The sequence below is a fragment of the Leptonychotes weddellii genome, chromosome X (genome assembly GCF_054177405.1).
Source record: "Leptonychotes weddellii isolate Sample4059 chromosome X, ASM5417740v2, whole genome shotgun sequence".
Lineage (NCBI taxonomy): Eukaryota > Metazoa > Chordata > Mammalia > Carnivora > Phocidae > Leptonychotes > Leptonychotes weddellii.
In genome coordinates this window covers 83,718,170-83,733,206 of record NC_138385.1, presented here as the reverse complement: position 1 = coordinate 83,733,206, position 15,037 = coordinate 83,718,170, and positions in this window count along the sequence as shown.

Sequence of the window (15,037 nt, the reverse complement as noted above, 5' to 3'; positions counted from 1 at the left end):
AACATAAGGAATAGCATGGAGGACATTAGGAGAAGGAAGGGAAAAATGAAGGGGGGAATTGGAGGGAGAAATGAACCATGAGAGACTATGGACTCTGAGAAACAAACTGAGGATTTTAGAGGGGAGGGGAGTGGGGGGATGGGTTAGCCCAGTGATAGGTATTAAGGAGGGCACGAACTGCATGGAGCATGGGTGTTATATGAAAACAATGAATCGTGGATCACTACATCAAAAACTAATGATGTATTGTATGGTGACTAACATAATAAAATAAAATTAAAAAAAAAAAGAAAATAGAGAAAAAATTGGAGGGGTGCTTGGTTGGCTCAGTCAGTTAAACGGCTGCCTTCAGCTCGGGTCATGATCCCAGGGTCCTGGGATCGAGCCCCACATCGGGCTCCCTGCTCAGTGGAGAGCCTGCTTCTCCCTCTCCCTCTGTCTCCCGTTCTGCCTACCTGTGCTCTTTATCTCTGTTAAACAAAAAAAAAGAAAGAAAGAAAATTGGAAAATTACTTTAGGATATCTGACATCTTATAAACAGGAGGTACAGAAAGAGAGAACCACTAAAACAGAGTGAGGGAACTATAAAAATAAAAATATGAGAAGGCATTTGCAAAACTGAAAGGTGCAAGTTTCCAGATGAATGACCAAATACTATGGATATAAAATTACCTATATTGTAATATATGAGTGCGAGATTTCAGAATGCCATGGAAAAAGAAAAGGTCCTAACAACCCTCAGAGCTAAAAAATCAAATAGGCAACATAACATAGATTGAAAATGAGAATGGCATCTGACTTTGTGAAAGCAGAACTATATTTCGGGAGACAATGAAGAATTATATGCAAAAATCTGAGGGAAAATTATTTCCTAACTAGAATTCTATAACTTGCCAATCTACTAATTGAGGGAAATGGAGAATAAAGGCATTTTCAAATAGGCAGGGTCCAAAAATGTACTTTAAAGGCATCTTCTCTGGAAGCTGCTGGAGGATGGTGCACCAACATAAGGAAATAAGACAAGAAAAAAGATACTGGATACAGGAAACAGGGGATCTAACACAGGAGGGTTGTAAGGTGATTTCCCAGGACGATAGTGAAGGATAATTTCAGGATGGTGTTGTGCAGGCCTATGGAACGTTCAGTCCAAATTGGAGTAGGAAGACAGAAGATTCCAGAAAGGCTATCTCTTCACACTCTAAAAAATGTTACTGGTAATTCGCTTGATGTGTTTGAAAGTACTAAGAAGAAATTTAACTTTTGTTACGAGTTTAGGGATCAATCAGCAAGTAGTCGATATTACACTAAAAACAAAGAAAATACAGTAATTATGAACTCCAGGGGAAATAGAAGTATGTACAACAGAGGAAATATCAAAGTATGCTTTGTGGCTCATCAATAAACACTATTTACATCATCATAAATATGTCCATATTAAATACATATTTAGCCAGCAACTGTGATACAACTTTTTGAGAAGAATGAAAATAATGGAAGTGTGGAGGGAGAGGAGGTATTGGAGGTGGTGGTAATTAAGGGGAAAATTGTGATTTATACCTTTGTCTTCCATAGTACAAAATCACTGTGTATTACATAAAATTGAAAACCAAGAAATCAGGTTATAAACTTACGGGGCAAAGACCCATAGTTGTGTTTAATAATTCCCATTTCTTTTTTGTATTTCTGGCCTTATGGAAAGGCTACATTTCTTAGCCTAGGTTGGGGCCATATGATTTGGCAATGGCCCGTGGGATGTTGTTAGAAGTAATGTTAGCTTCTCCCAGGCCAAAACCTCACCCTCCACCGTCTGCCTGCAGTAGAGGCCACATAACCCTGGAAACCATGAGTAGAGATAGAAGCCCTACAAGAGGGATGGTACCCCAGATACCATGAATAATTTTATTTATTAATCTAAGATAATATCTACATAAATATATATGTTATTCATCCATGTCTACTTGGCCCCTTAATGTTTACTTGACACAAATACCAGTTTTAAAGAAATGGGGCCATTATTGCCTAATGTCTCTTACCAGGCTTCTGACATTGCTGGGAAAGTATTTAAAGTTGCTAAAAAATAAAAATGGGGTTATTTCTCCTGCTCCCTACCCAGAGATAGAAGGGGAAGAGGGAAGCATGAAGCCGTGTATGACACCTGGGTCAATCCCCTCTACAGAGCTGTTCCAGAAACTCCGCTTACTACTTCTATTTACAAACTATTAACCAGAACCATGTCTCATGAGTATCCCGTGCGTATCTGTCATGTTTTTTTATGACCCCAGCATAAATAGGCTTGGTTCTGGGATTTAAGCTAGCAGTTGGGGCAAACTCACTAAAAGTGATCAAACAACATGAATGATAACTTCTCTGTGTATTAGAATGGGGATGAACCTTAAGCAACTATTACTTACTGGCTGCAGGCACTCACAATAGTATCGCCCTGGTTTTCTATTCCTAAAACACATTGCTATCCTTGAATTAAACAGTATGTAAGGCAGAAGGAAGAAGCCAAGAGTAGCAGGGCTAAATTTCACAAATACATCTCTTTGCTCATTTTCCCTTCCATTTTTATAATCCTGTTATCTACCCCTCTAAGCTAAGGTAACCAAAGAAACGGAGTCAAAATGTCTTTGAAAAAAAAAAAAAAAGTCTTTGTACCAAATGCCACCTGTCCAAAAATTTCCTAAGCTGCCATTTCATAGTTATTTTGCAAATGAAGTAATAAACTTTGATAACTTATAGTTCACTTGATTGTGACTCTGGCCAGCTTTCCAGTGAAGTACAGGATTCTTCAGAAGTTGAATCCTAATGATTAGTTTGAACTAGACACGACTTGTCTTTTTTGATGGTGCCAATTTCCTGCAATCAGTTGTCATATTAATTTTTCATTCTGATTAAACCAGTGGACCTTACGTACTTAGCAACCTATGTTTTTCTTGTCTTTTATTTTTATTTATTTATTTATTTTTGTTCAACAATGTGAAGCAATGAATGCTCTAGCTGGGTTTATTTAGGTCCATTCTATTGAACAGTTATTTATTGGGCACCCGCTGGGTACCTGGAGAGCAGTAAAGCAGCGTCATAGCAAGGGCAGGGTGATGGGAGCAGCTCACCCTGAGTGTAGGCAAAAGGGGGTGCTGATCTATAAAGAACCCAAAACAGTGATCCAACTGACTAAAACCAATCTGCTTTTTATTATCACCATGTGCCAGCAATTCTAAACAATGGCAAAGCCTTTTGTGGCCCTAAGTTTTAAGCAATTACTGTGGATACTGCTGAGTTTCAGTAATATATATGTTAGCTTCAATTTAGCATATATGTATATTTTATTATTATGTTCACTTAGCCAACATATAGTACACCATTAGTTTTTGATGTAGTGTTCAACGATTCATTAGTTGTGTATAACACCCAATGCTCATCACAACAGCATGTATGTATTTTTAATATGCATTTTATTCCACATGTAAGTTAAGGAGAACTCTCGGGTGTGTTGTCATCCCTGAAATGTGTGTACTCAGCTGCACACACATATTTGTTTCCTGAGTAGTTTTATAACAATTTGGAATTTTTCAAGCTTGCTTTGGGCACAGTGTTTGTTTTCAACCCTGCGGCATTAAGTATTCCTGTGGTCAAACAGTAGATTCAAAGAAGAATAGTAATAGGTAGGTAGGTAGGTAGGTAGGTAGATAGATAAGGTAAGTATTATAAAGAAGAAACAGAACTTTCACATTTCACATGACCACTTAGTTTTATTTGTGTTTAAAATTTAAAATGGTGAAACAGTATGAACTGCTAAGTATCATATTTTTGTTGAGAAAGTATAAGTATTTTATTCCATATCCCCTCTGTGTGTATACTCTGTATCAAGTATCTTTGAAGGGGTATGTGAATGACTTCTTAAAATTTGCTTTTACCCTTGTATGTTTCATTACTAAAAAATGAATCAAGAAAATGTGGTTACTATTGATTATTACACGATTATTACTGAAAATAATGTTGCCATTTAGAGAAGGAGCTTGTTAAAGAATGATCCTCTCCAAGTGTCAAATATGCTAGGTACACAACCACAACAAAATGAGCCAGACAGACACTTGCTACCCTGTCCTTCTGATGCAAAGAGTAAATAAGAGATGGACAAGAAAATAAATGTACTAATGTATTCAGGATATATTTTTGTGCACTTAGGTCTTCTCCCCCCAAGAAACATGGTCTTTAATGCCAAGTTGTCTAATAAGTCCAGAGCTAGGAAGAATGATTTTTGTCATAGGTCCCTTTAACTCTCTTAGTAGTGGTATTTACAAATAGTGTAATGATAATTCTGCATGAAGTCAGCTTTTGTAAGATCTTCATTAAGATATAATTCATATACCATGCAATTCATCCATTTAAAGTATACAGTTCATGGTTTTTAGTACATTCAGTGATACGTGCATCTATCACCACAGTCCATTTTAGAATATTTTCAGCATCTTGAGAAGAAACCTCTTACTTTTTTAGCATTTATTGTTCTTTTTTAAGTTTTTTATTTTAATTCCTGTATAGTTAACATACAGTGTTACATTAGTTTCAAGTGTACAATATAGTGATTCAACAGTTTTATCCATTACTCAGTGCTCATCATGATAAGTGTACTCTTAATCCCCTTCACCTCTTTCCCCCATCCCTCCACCCACCTCCCCTCTGGTAGCCATCAGTTTGTTCTCTATAGTTAAGAGTCTGTTTCTTGGTTTGTCTCTCTCTTTTTTTCCTTTGCTCATTGATTTTATTTCTTTAATTCCACATATGAGTGAAATCATATGGTCTTTGTCTTTCTCTGACTTATTTCGCTTAGCATTATACTCTCTAGCTCCATCCATGTCACTGCAAATGGCAAGATTTCATTCTTTTTATGGCTGAATAATATTCCATTGTATATACACACCACATCTTCCTTATCCATTCATCTGTCTTTGGACACTTGGGCTTCTTCCATAATTTGACTATTATAAATAATGCTGCAATAAACATAGAGGTGCATATAACTTTTCAAATGTTTTTGTATTCTTTGGGTAAATACCCAGTGGTGTGACTACTGGATCATAGGGTAGTTGTATTTTTTAACTTTTTGAGGACTCTCCATACTGTTTTCCATAATGGCTGCACCAGTTAGCATTCCCACCAGTGGGGCAAGAGGGATCCTTTTTTTTCCACATCCTTGCCAACACTTGCTGTTTCTTATGTTGTTGATTTTAGCCGTTCTGACAGGTATGAGGTGTTATCTCATGTGGTTTTGATTTGCATTTCCCTGATGATGAGTAATGTTGAGGATCTCTTCATGTGTCTGTATGTCTTCTTTGTAGAAATGTCTGTTCATGTCTTTTGCCCATTTTAATTGGATTATTTATTTTTGAGTTATATCAGTTCTTTATATATATTTGGATACCAACTCTTTATCAGATAGGTCATTTGCAAATATATTCTCCCATTCAGTGGGTTGCCTTTTAGTTTTGTTGATCATTTCCTTCACTGTGCAGAAGCTTTTTATTTTGATGTAGTCCCAGCAATTTATTTTTGCTTTTGTTTTCCTTGCCTCAAGAGACAATCTAGAAAGATGTTGCTATGGCCGATGTCAGAAAAATTACTGCCTGTGCTCTCTTCTAGGATTTTTGTGGAAACCCCTTATTTTTTAGCTATTGTTTCCCTATTCCCTTGTTCCTCCCCAACCCAGCCCTAAGAAACCACTAATCTACTTTCTGTGTGTGTAGATTTCCCTATTCTGGTCTTTCACTATATGAAATCAGATAGTGGTCTTTTGTAACTGACTTCTTTCATTTAGCATGTTTTCAAAGTTCCTCCATGCTGTACCATGTATCAGTATTTCATTCCTTTTTATTGATGAATAATATCCCATTGAATGGCTATACCAAATTTGTTTATCTATTCATCTGTTGGCAGACATTTGGGTTTCCACCTTTTGGCCATTATGAGCAATGTTGCTATGAACATTCATGTTCAAGTTCTTGTGTGAACCTGTGTTTTCATTTCTCTTGGGTATCTATAAACCTAGGAGTGGAATTATTGGGTCACATGGCAACTCTGTGTTGGATCATTTAAGGAACAGCCAGAATATTTTCTAAAGTGGCTGAGAGGCTTTTCACTGTAATGTTTGCCACTGATGAGAGCAAGAGAAGGTCCAACTGTATACGTAACGTGCTCTTTTCTGGCAGGAAAGGAAGTTCTCGGATGGGAACGCATACTGTACTCACAACCAGGAGATGTGGATCTTGATCTTGGCCCTGCTTTTAATTATCTGTATGACCTTGTGCCATTCATCTTCAGTGGGCACAGAACCTCTGTCACTGTCTATAAATTAAGGGAATTGGATTAGATGTTATCCAACTCTGAACTCCACCCCAGAGGATTTAAAGTAGGGTGACATTATTCAGTTAATCCTACAAACCATTGTACTCACGTTCAAGATTTTATTTGGTAAAGAAATAGGATATGATTTTTATCTCTAGATTATGTCTTATTCCTGTAGAAAAGCAAAGATTTCCTGTTGTGGATTATTTCATTTTTTCCTTAGGTAGACCATGTGCTGCTAGTTCCATACACACAATTCCCACAGCCTAGAAGTATTTCCAATCTCTTTTTGGGCACAGGTCTTTTATTGGTTAGAAAGAACATCTTCACAGAACTGAAATTGGCTTATAAGGATGCCCAGTTGGAATATGTCACACTGGGCAGCAAAAACAGTTGTTCCTTAAGTCCGTGTTACTCAGTGTGTGGGGTCACAGACGAGCAGCGTCAGCATCCCATGACAGCTTGTTATAAATGTAGATTCACAGGCTCCATCCAAGGCTCAGTGTGTCAGAATCGCCGGCAGTGGTGTCCAGCAATCTGAATGTTAACAAAAGTTCCGAGGGAATCCTCTTCACACTGTCTCTATTCCTGACTCTCAAAATTACTGCTTCAGATCCTATGCCTTGTGGTCCTGCACTTCAGTATATTATATTCCAAGCTTGTTTCTAGATATCTAGTCACTTTTTAGACAGACGATCTGGGCTTCACCTAAGTGTCTCTCGTGAAGGGTTTGGAACTAAATGTGCTGGGTTTAGCAGCTGACACTTAATCCGTGCCAAACAGATGATGTCTAGTAGCAACAGCTGAATCAGTAAACCTTGGTTTACTTTGATCTGGCCCAGAAGGAAAATCGCTTCCTCACTGGATAGTTTGTACAAGTGAGCCCGCCTGTGTGCTTTATTTCCCCCCTGAAGGCATTGCAAAAACTTCAAGCAGTGTATTTCCTAATCATTTTTTCTTGTATTTGTTTCTCAAGGAAGAAATCTCTTCATACAACACAGAAACGACAAATATTTGAGTAATGGTTTACAATTCCAGAGGTGTTTTCGTGTGTCTTTTATCATTTAATTCTCGTGGGAAGCCTTTGAGGTAGTATGATAGCCCTGTGACTTTGCATAGAGCATGCCGAAAACTTTTAAGCTGAGCCAGAGTAGATGAACAGGTAGGTCTCAGAAGATAGGGGTAAGAGAAGATGACTTTGGCAGTGGGAATGGCCCCCACTCTGACCTATTCACATTGGGGTTCACCGTCCAATCCCAGGCCAAGCAGCAATGCCTAAGGATTCCAGTGGGGGTAACCTAGGGAAGCTCACAATCTACGCGGTCCACACGAAGTGACAGAGGAGAGACCAGGAAAGCCCAAATGTGCCGAATGGGTCACCAGAATCCCCACGGGAAGATCTGGCTCTCCAGCCTGACAACGGGAGACTCAAATTTGGGAAGTGAAAAAAAAAAACAAAAAAAACAGGGTCCTAGGAATCATTTCTCCATTTGTTCCACAACCTGAGTTCTCATTCTCTGCCAGGCACCGTGCCCTTCTCCAGGACTGCACTTGAGAGAAAAAGTGCAGGTGCTCTCTGCAACCATGGGCCTTTCAGTCTTGTGTGGGAGATGGAGATTAATGAATTAGCTCTGGCAATTAATGTAAAATCATAGAGTCATGAGTTGAGATCAGTGCTCTGGGTAAAGAGGATTCACACAGGTTTATGAAAGAGGATCTGACCGGGTTGGGAGAAGGAAGACTTCCAGAGAAGTGGCTCTTGAGATGAGAACTGAGAGATCGAGTACGTGTCAGCTAAGCCAGCATTCTTCAGAGTTATTATTTATTTTCTGCCTCATACTTTTGTAATACCTAAATTTGTGACTGCATCATATTATATATAACATATTAGCATATCTATATATGTAGGCAATTTATAATAAATAAACATAGATTTGGAGGGATGTTCTTAGGCCCACCCTTAACGATTTGTGAGGCCCAAGGCATGGGGCATGAAATGATTGAATAGGAACATGTGTAGGTGGGTGAGAACAAAGGACTAAAGAATTATCATTTCTCCCTTTTGGGAAAACTGAGTCAGCTAGAATGCCAAATAGCAAATATTTTTGTCCACTAAAGTATCTTTAAAACCCTCTCCCATCTCCACAACACACACAAGAATGCTAAACCTACAGGGAAAACTGCCACATGGGCGTTCACTGTGGAGCTAGAACTGCAGCCCTATATTATCTACTACTGCGTAACACATTATCCCCAGAATTAGTGGCTTCAAAATAACATTTATTATCTCACAGTTTTTATGGGATGGGAATCCAGGCATGGTTTAGCTGGTCCTCTGGCCCTGGATCTGCCACAGGCTAAAGTCATCTCAAGGCCCTGACTAGGAGAGATCTGCTTCCTATCTTGCTCACATGGTTGTGGCAGGATTCAGTTCCTTGTGTACTCTTGACTGAGGCCTCGGTTCCTCTGTTGGCCTTCCTTGCTTCCTTGCCACATGGGCCTCTCTGTAGAACATTTTACAATATGGCAGCTGGTTTCATCACAGTGAGCAAGTGAAAGGGCAGGAGAGAGTGCCAGCAAGAGGAGGAATGCTAACAGGGCAAGTCAGTCTTATAACCTAATTGCAGAAATGAAGTTCCAACACTTTTGCCATATTCTGCTTGGTAGAATCATGTCACTAGGTCCAGTCTGCACTCACGGGGAGGAGATTACATAAGAGTGTGAATACCAGGGGGGCAGGGGTCATTGGGAGCCATGTTCTCAAGCTGCCTACCGTAAGTCCCAAAGCAATACTTGGAAAACTCAGCAGAAATGAGGTACCTAGTGTAACAATGATTCTATTCGCCGTCTTGGATCAGCGTTACCCCTGAAAGTGTAAAGGCTACTCTAAACTTTTCTTAATCTGATGTATAGACATGTACACTGTATTCCATGCAGAATTCTCATTCTGGAGCATTGAACCCTAGCTACCTCACTTACTGCATTGTATAGGACTTTCCTCACTCTGGGCTTGCCAGCCTCACTGGTAGCCTGCCCCAGGGCCTTATCACATCTATAGAGAACATATTTCCTCCATATATAGGCTTGACTGTCCCCTTATTTCACTGTGTTCTCTGCTCAAATATCACATCCTCAGAGAGGATCCACTCTTCATTCTCCTTTACTGTGCTTCCTGTTCCTCCATAATGCTTATCACTACCTGACGTTCTCTAACACACTTTCTGTCTATGCTTATTGTCTGTCTCCTCCAAGAAACATGTACTTTTGGTCCTAAATTCCAAAGCCTAGAGTAATACCAGCACAAAGTTAAGTATCAATAAGTACTTGTCAGAATGGTGAAGGAACTTTTTTATTTAACACAAGGAAAACATGTACTTCAAATTTATGTTTGTATCAGATTACAAATACAAAACACATCCACCTCTGGTTATTAGGAATTATGCCATCATTTTTTCCTGCCTTGACAATGAAGAAATACATTATTAGGAATGGGAATGTTTTCAAGGACTTCTTTTGGAAAAGAAGTTGATATTTAGCAACTTGAATTCTTCTAACAGAATGTACTTTTGGTCTTTGCTAATAAATTTTCATTCACTGAGGAAAGAAAAAGACCTTTAGAAAATACTCCATACTGGGAATTATTGATTTCCTGATAATTCCGTTTGCAATGATTTTCTATATGAACTTGGTTGTGTATTTGTTTGTTGTCATTGTGAAGAAAAACCAGTGAAATACAAAAACTTCTTGTCAAGATATGTTTTTGGTGGTTTCCACAAACAAACTTATCTCATCCTGTACTGAAAATTCACTTTGCTAAAGCAAGAAGATTTGAAAATTTATTCAGGACCCGTCTTAAATGAATGGCAAAAAGAATGTTCTTAGGTCAAAAGCCTCTGATGCTTTATTTATTTAGTCTGGCTCATCTGAGTCAATATTTTAGGGAATATAATGATACATGAATCAAGACATGTACAAAATACTGTGAGATATTATGAGGAACACAAAGATAGGTCAGGCTCATATACAGGTAGATGGGTAGTAGTATAAAGTATAATTAAGAATGTGTGTTGTGAGGGGCACCTGGGTGGCTCAGTCAGTTAAGCGTCTGCCGTTTATAAATGATATCATTATGTATATACATGGAAAATCCAAAACAATTAATAAATTAGTAGAATTTAACAAGATTGTTGGATATGAAATCAATGAAATCAATTATAGGGGCACCTGGGTGGCTCAATCAGTTAGGCATCCAACTCTTGGTTTCAGCTCCGGTCATGATCTCAGGGTCCTGGAATGGAGCCCTAGGTCGGGCTCACTGCTCAGCAGGGAGTCTGTTTCTCCCTCTCCCTCTGCCCCTACCCCCTGCTCATGTTCTCGCTCTCTCTTTCTCTCAAATAAATAAAATTTTTAAAAAAGAGAATGTGTGTTGTGGGGGCACCTGTGTGGCTCAGTCAGTTGAGTGTCCTACTCTTGATTTCAGCTCAGGTCATGATCTCAGGGTTGTGAGACAAAGCCCCTGGTCAGGCTCCATACTGGGCAAAGAGCCTTAAGATTCTCTCTCTGCCCCTCCCCCCCATTTCTCTCTCTTTCCTTGATAAAAAAAAAGGAATGTCTGTTTTGGAGTTAAAACTGTATAGCTTCAGCACACATTTGTTAACCTCTCTATTTCAGTAGTTACATCATAATGTTGTTGTGATGGTTAATTTTGTGTCAACTTGACAGGGCTATGGGATGCCCAGGTATCTGGTTAAACATTATCCTGAGTATGTCTGGGAGGGGATTTCTAGATGAGATCAACAACTGAATCAGTCGACTGAGTAAGGAAGATGGCCTTCCCCAATGTATGTGGGTTCATCCAATCCACTGAAGGCCTGAATGGAACAAAAAGCCTGAGTAAGGGGGAAATACTCTACCTGCCTGATTGTCTTCACACTGGGACATCACTCTACTCCTGCCTTTGGACTCAGACCTGGACTGACACTTACATTATCAGCTTTCCTGCTTTTTCATGTTGTTGGACTTGGACTGGAATTATATCATGGGCTCTCCTGCTTCTAGACTTCTCAGCCTCCATAATCACCTGATCCAATTCCTTCTAATAAATGGAAAGAGAGAGAGCGAGAGAGAGAATCTATTGGTTCTGTTTCTCTGGAGAACCTTAATACAATTGTTGAGTTAATTAAATAAGATAATTAACGTGAAGGGTTTTTTTTTTATCAAAATATAATTGACATCCAATGTTATCTTAGTTTCAGGTGTACAACAGAGTGATTCATAAACTCTATACTCAGTGCTCACCACAATCAGTGTAGTCCTATAATGTTAGCATATAACGTTATTACAGTATTATCAACTATATTCCCTATGCTGTAGTTTTCATCCCTATTTTCCACACTAGTTACACTACGCTACATTCCCACCAGCAGTGCACAAGCGTTCCCTTTCCTCCACATCCTCATCAACACTTGTTATTTCTTGGTTTGTGATACTAGTTTTTCTGACTGGTGTGTGGTGATGACATCTCCGTGTGGTTTTGATTTGCATTTCCCTGATGATGAGTGATGTTGAGCATCTTTTCATGTGTCTGTGGGCCATCTGGATATCCTCTTTGGAAAAATGTCTATTCAGGCCCTCTGCCCATATTTATTCAGATTATTTGAGTTTTTGGTGTTGAGTGTATAAGTTCTTTATATATTTTAGATATTAGCCCCTTATCTGATGTATTATTTGCTGAGATCTTCTCCCATTCAGTAGGTTGTCTTTTTGTTTTGTTGATGGTTTCCTTCACTCTGCAAAAGCTTTTTAGTAGTCTCAATAGTAAAAGCTTTTTATTTTGGGGTAGTTCCACGAATTTTTTTTTGTTTTCATTTCCCTTTTCTGAGGGACATATCCATAAATATGTTACTGAGGCTGATGTCTAGGAGATTACTGCCTATGTTTTCATTTCAGAGTTCTACAGTTTCAGGTCTCACATTTAAGTCTTTAATCCATTTTGAGTTTATCTGTGTGTATGGTGTAAGAAAGTGGTCCAGTTTCATTCTTTTGCATGTAGCTGTTCAGTTTTCCCAACACAGTTCATTAAAGAGATGGACTTTGCCCTATTGTATATTCTTACTCCTTTATTATAGATTAATTGACCATATATGTGTGGGTTTATCTTTGGGCTCTCTATCTTGTTCTGTTGACCTACGTGTCAGTTTTTGTGCCAGTACTCTTTTGATTACTACAGCTTTGTAGTCTAGCTTGAAATGTGGGATTGTGATACCTCTGGCTTTGTTCTTTCTCAAGATTGCTTTGGCTCTTCGGGGTCTTTTACGGTTCCATATAAATTTTAGTATTATTTCTTCTAGTTTTGTGAATGTTCTTTCTCTAAAGAGCCTTTGTGTTTTCCCAAATGAGAAATACTAGCCAATCTACACTCCACGTGACTCCACTCAGATACTTTCTGACCTATGATACTGTCTGTAGGTAGAGTAACACATTGATTTTATGAAGTTACTACGGATTTAAAGTGGGTCAGTGATATTACATAAAGAAACAAAATCCTAATGCCAGGGTCAGTTCTTAGGGAAATTTAATAGAGCATGGGAAAACTGTGGAACAAAGAAATAAAAAATATATATATAAGAAAGGACAATGAGATGGAAGAGAAAGTCCATGCTATTTTGAAAAAGATTTTAAAATATCAAGGAGGGGGCACCTGGGTGGCTCAGTCGGTTAAGCATCTGTTTTCGGCTCGGGTCATGATCTCCAGGTCCTGGGTCAGGCTTTCTGCTTAGCAGGGAGTCTGCTTTTCCCTCTCACTCTTCCTCTGTGCTCTCCCTCTCTCAAGTAAATAAATAAAATAAAAATCTTAAAAATATAAATAAAATATCAAGGAGATATTATTAATGACCTTTGACACCAGATAAATGTGAGAGAAGTGAAAAAGAGAAAAATACTCATATGATGATAGGTAGAAGTCAAAGAGAGAGTACAGGAAGATTATGTGTACTCAGTCAGATAATTGAATGGGTCCTACTCTGAAAGGCTGTCCTTTATTTTCTAGACTCAGCAGCAACTGTTGTCCTTACAAAGTAGAGGTACTAACAATATCATACAAATTTAGCAAATGAAAGCCACTCATGTGCTCTGATAGCTCAGACCCCTCGGTCCCTACCTCCGGCTACTTAAATGGAAATTCTATAGGTAGTACCTTCCTTCATTTCAGGAAGAAAGGACTAAAGGCAAAGGACTAAAGGATAAAGCACACATTGAAAACTACCCTTACCAATCCCTCAGGCTCTTGGGGTTTTCTAGTCCACTCATAGCCCACCTGTACACAGCTGAGGTGAGCTGTGGAAAATGTCACTGGGATGGTATCAGGAATGCTGCTAGGTTGCCAATTTTACTCTCCATTAAGTGCACAAAACTTCCCCAAGGGCTGATTTTGTTGATCGCATGATCCTTGCGTGAAAAACTTGTAGAATACATTCCTAAAACATGCAGTTCACGTTTATATACTGTTGGTGGAAATATAAATCGGTGGAATATTTCCGAAGAGTGATAGTCAATGTATATAGAATTTAAATAAACATATTCTTTGACCTCAAAATTCTAGTTCTAGAAGTTTATCCTACAGATAGACTTTCATATGTGCACAGAGATGTATGATCAAAAATGTTTTTCCATCATTTCTGTAATAGCAAGAGAATGAAACAGGATACATGTCTATTCTAATTGGCTGAATCGATTATGGTAATCTTTAGAGTGTAATACCCTGCCATCTTGGAAATGTATGAGGTAGTGATGGCAAGGAAAGAGGTAATGATGGAATATTTCTAAATAGATTGTAGAACAGCCTGTGTGGTATACATTTAGATAAGTGTCTACGTATCCATTTATTTACTTATATGTATAACAGGTGATATCCATAATCAATGGATGCTCTATTTGGGATTAGGATTATCTGGGAGATTGACACTTTCTACTTCATATGCTTACATATTGCTTGAATATTTAATCAAAAGGTCACATGAGTTCTGTAATCTTAAAAAGCGCCCTCTCCCTTTTGAAAAATAATTATTCTTGGGACGCCTGCATGGCTCAGTCAGTGAGGTGTCTGCCTTCAGCTCAAGTCATGATCCTAGGGTCCTGGGATGGAGTCCCGCATTGGGCTCCTTGCTCAGCGGGAGCCTGCTTCTCCCTCTCCCTCCGCCCCTCCCCCAACTTGTGTACTCTCTCGCTCACTCTGCTCTCAAATAAATAAATAATCTTTTTAAAAAATTCTTTAAGGATCATTGTTCCAATTTGTCATGGCCATTTAAAAACATATCTTGTTTTACAACCACACATAAATCAGGAACACTGACAGATATTCTCCTTGGTCCAGATCATCAGCTAAGATTTATTCACAAGATTTATTCCACCCATTTTGGCTTCTTCCCAGTCAACTATCATTGACTCCTTGGACCCCCCTGGAGCACTGTGACACCATCGTTGCTCATACTCCCCCTCCCCTACTGTCTCCCACTTCCTCTTGTTTCTTACCCAGCAGGTCTTAATGCCTTTCACTGTTGTTACCTGACTGGCTCGATGCAAGAGCTCATGTGCATTCCAGCCCAGACCTTTCTACTAACAGTGATCCAAATGACATGAACATAAATACATCAAATATATAAAGCACCAGCCCTGTGATACAGACCTGTAGTTC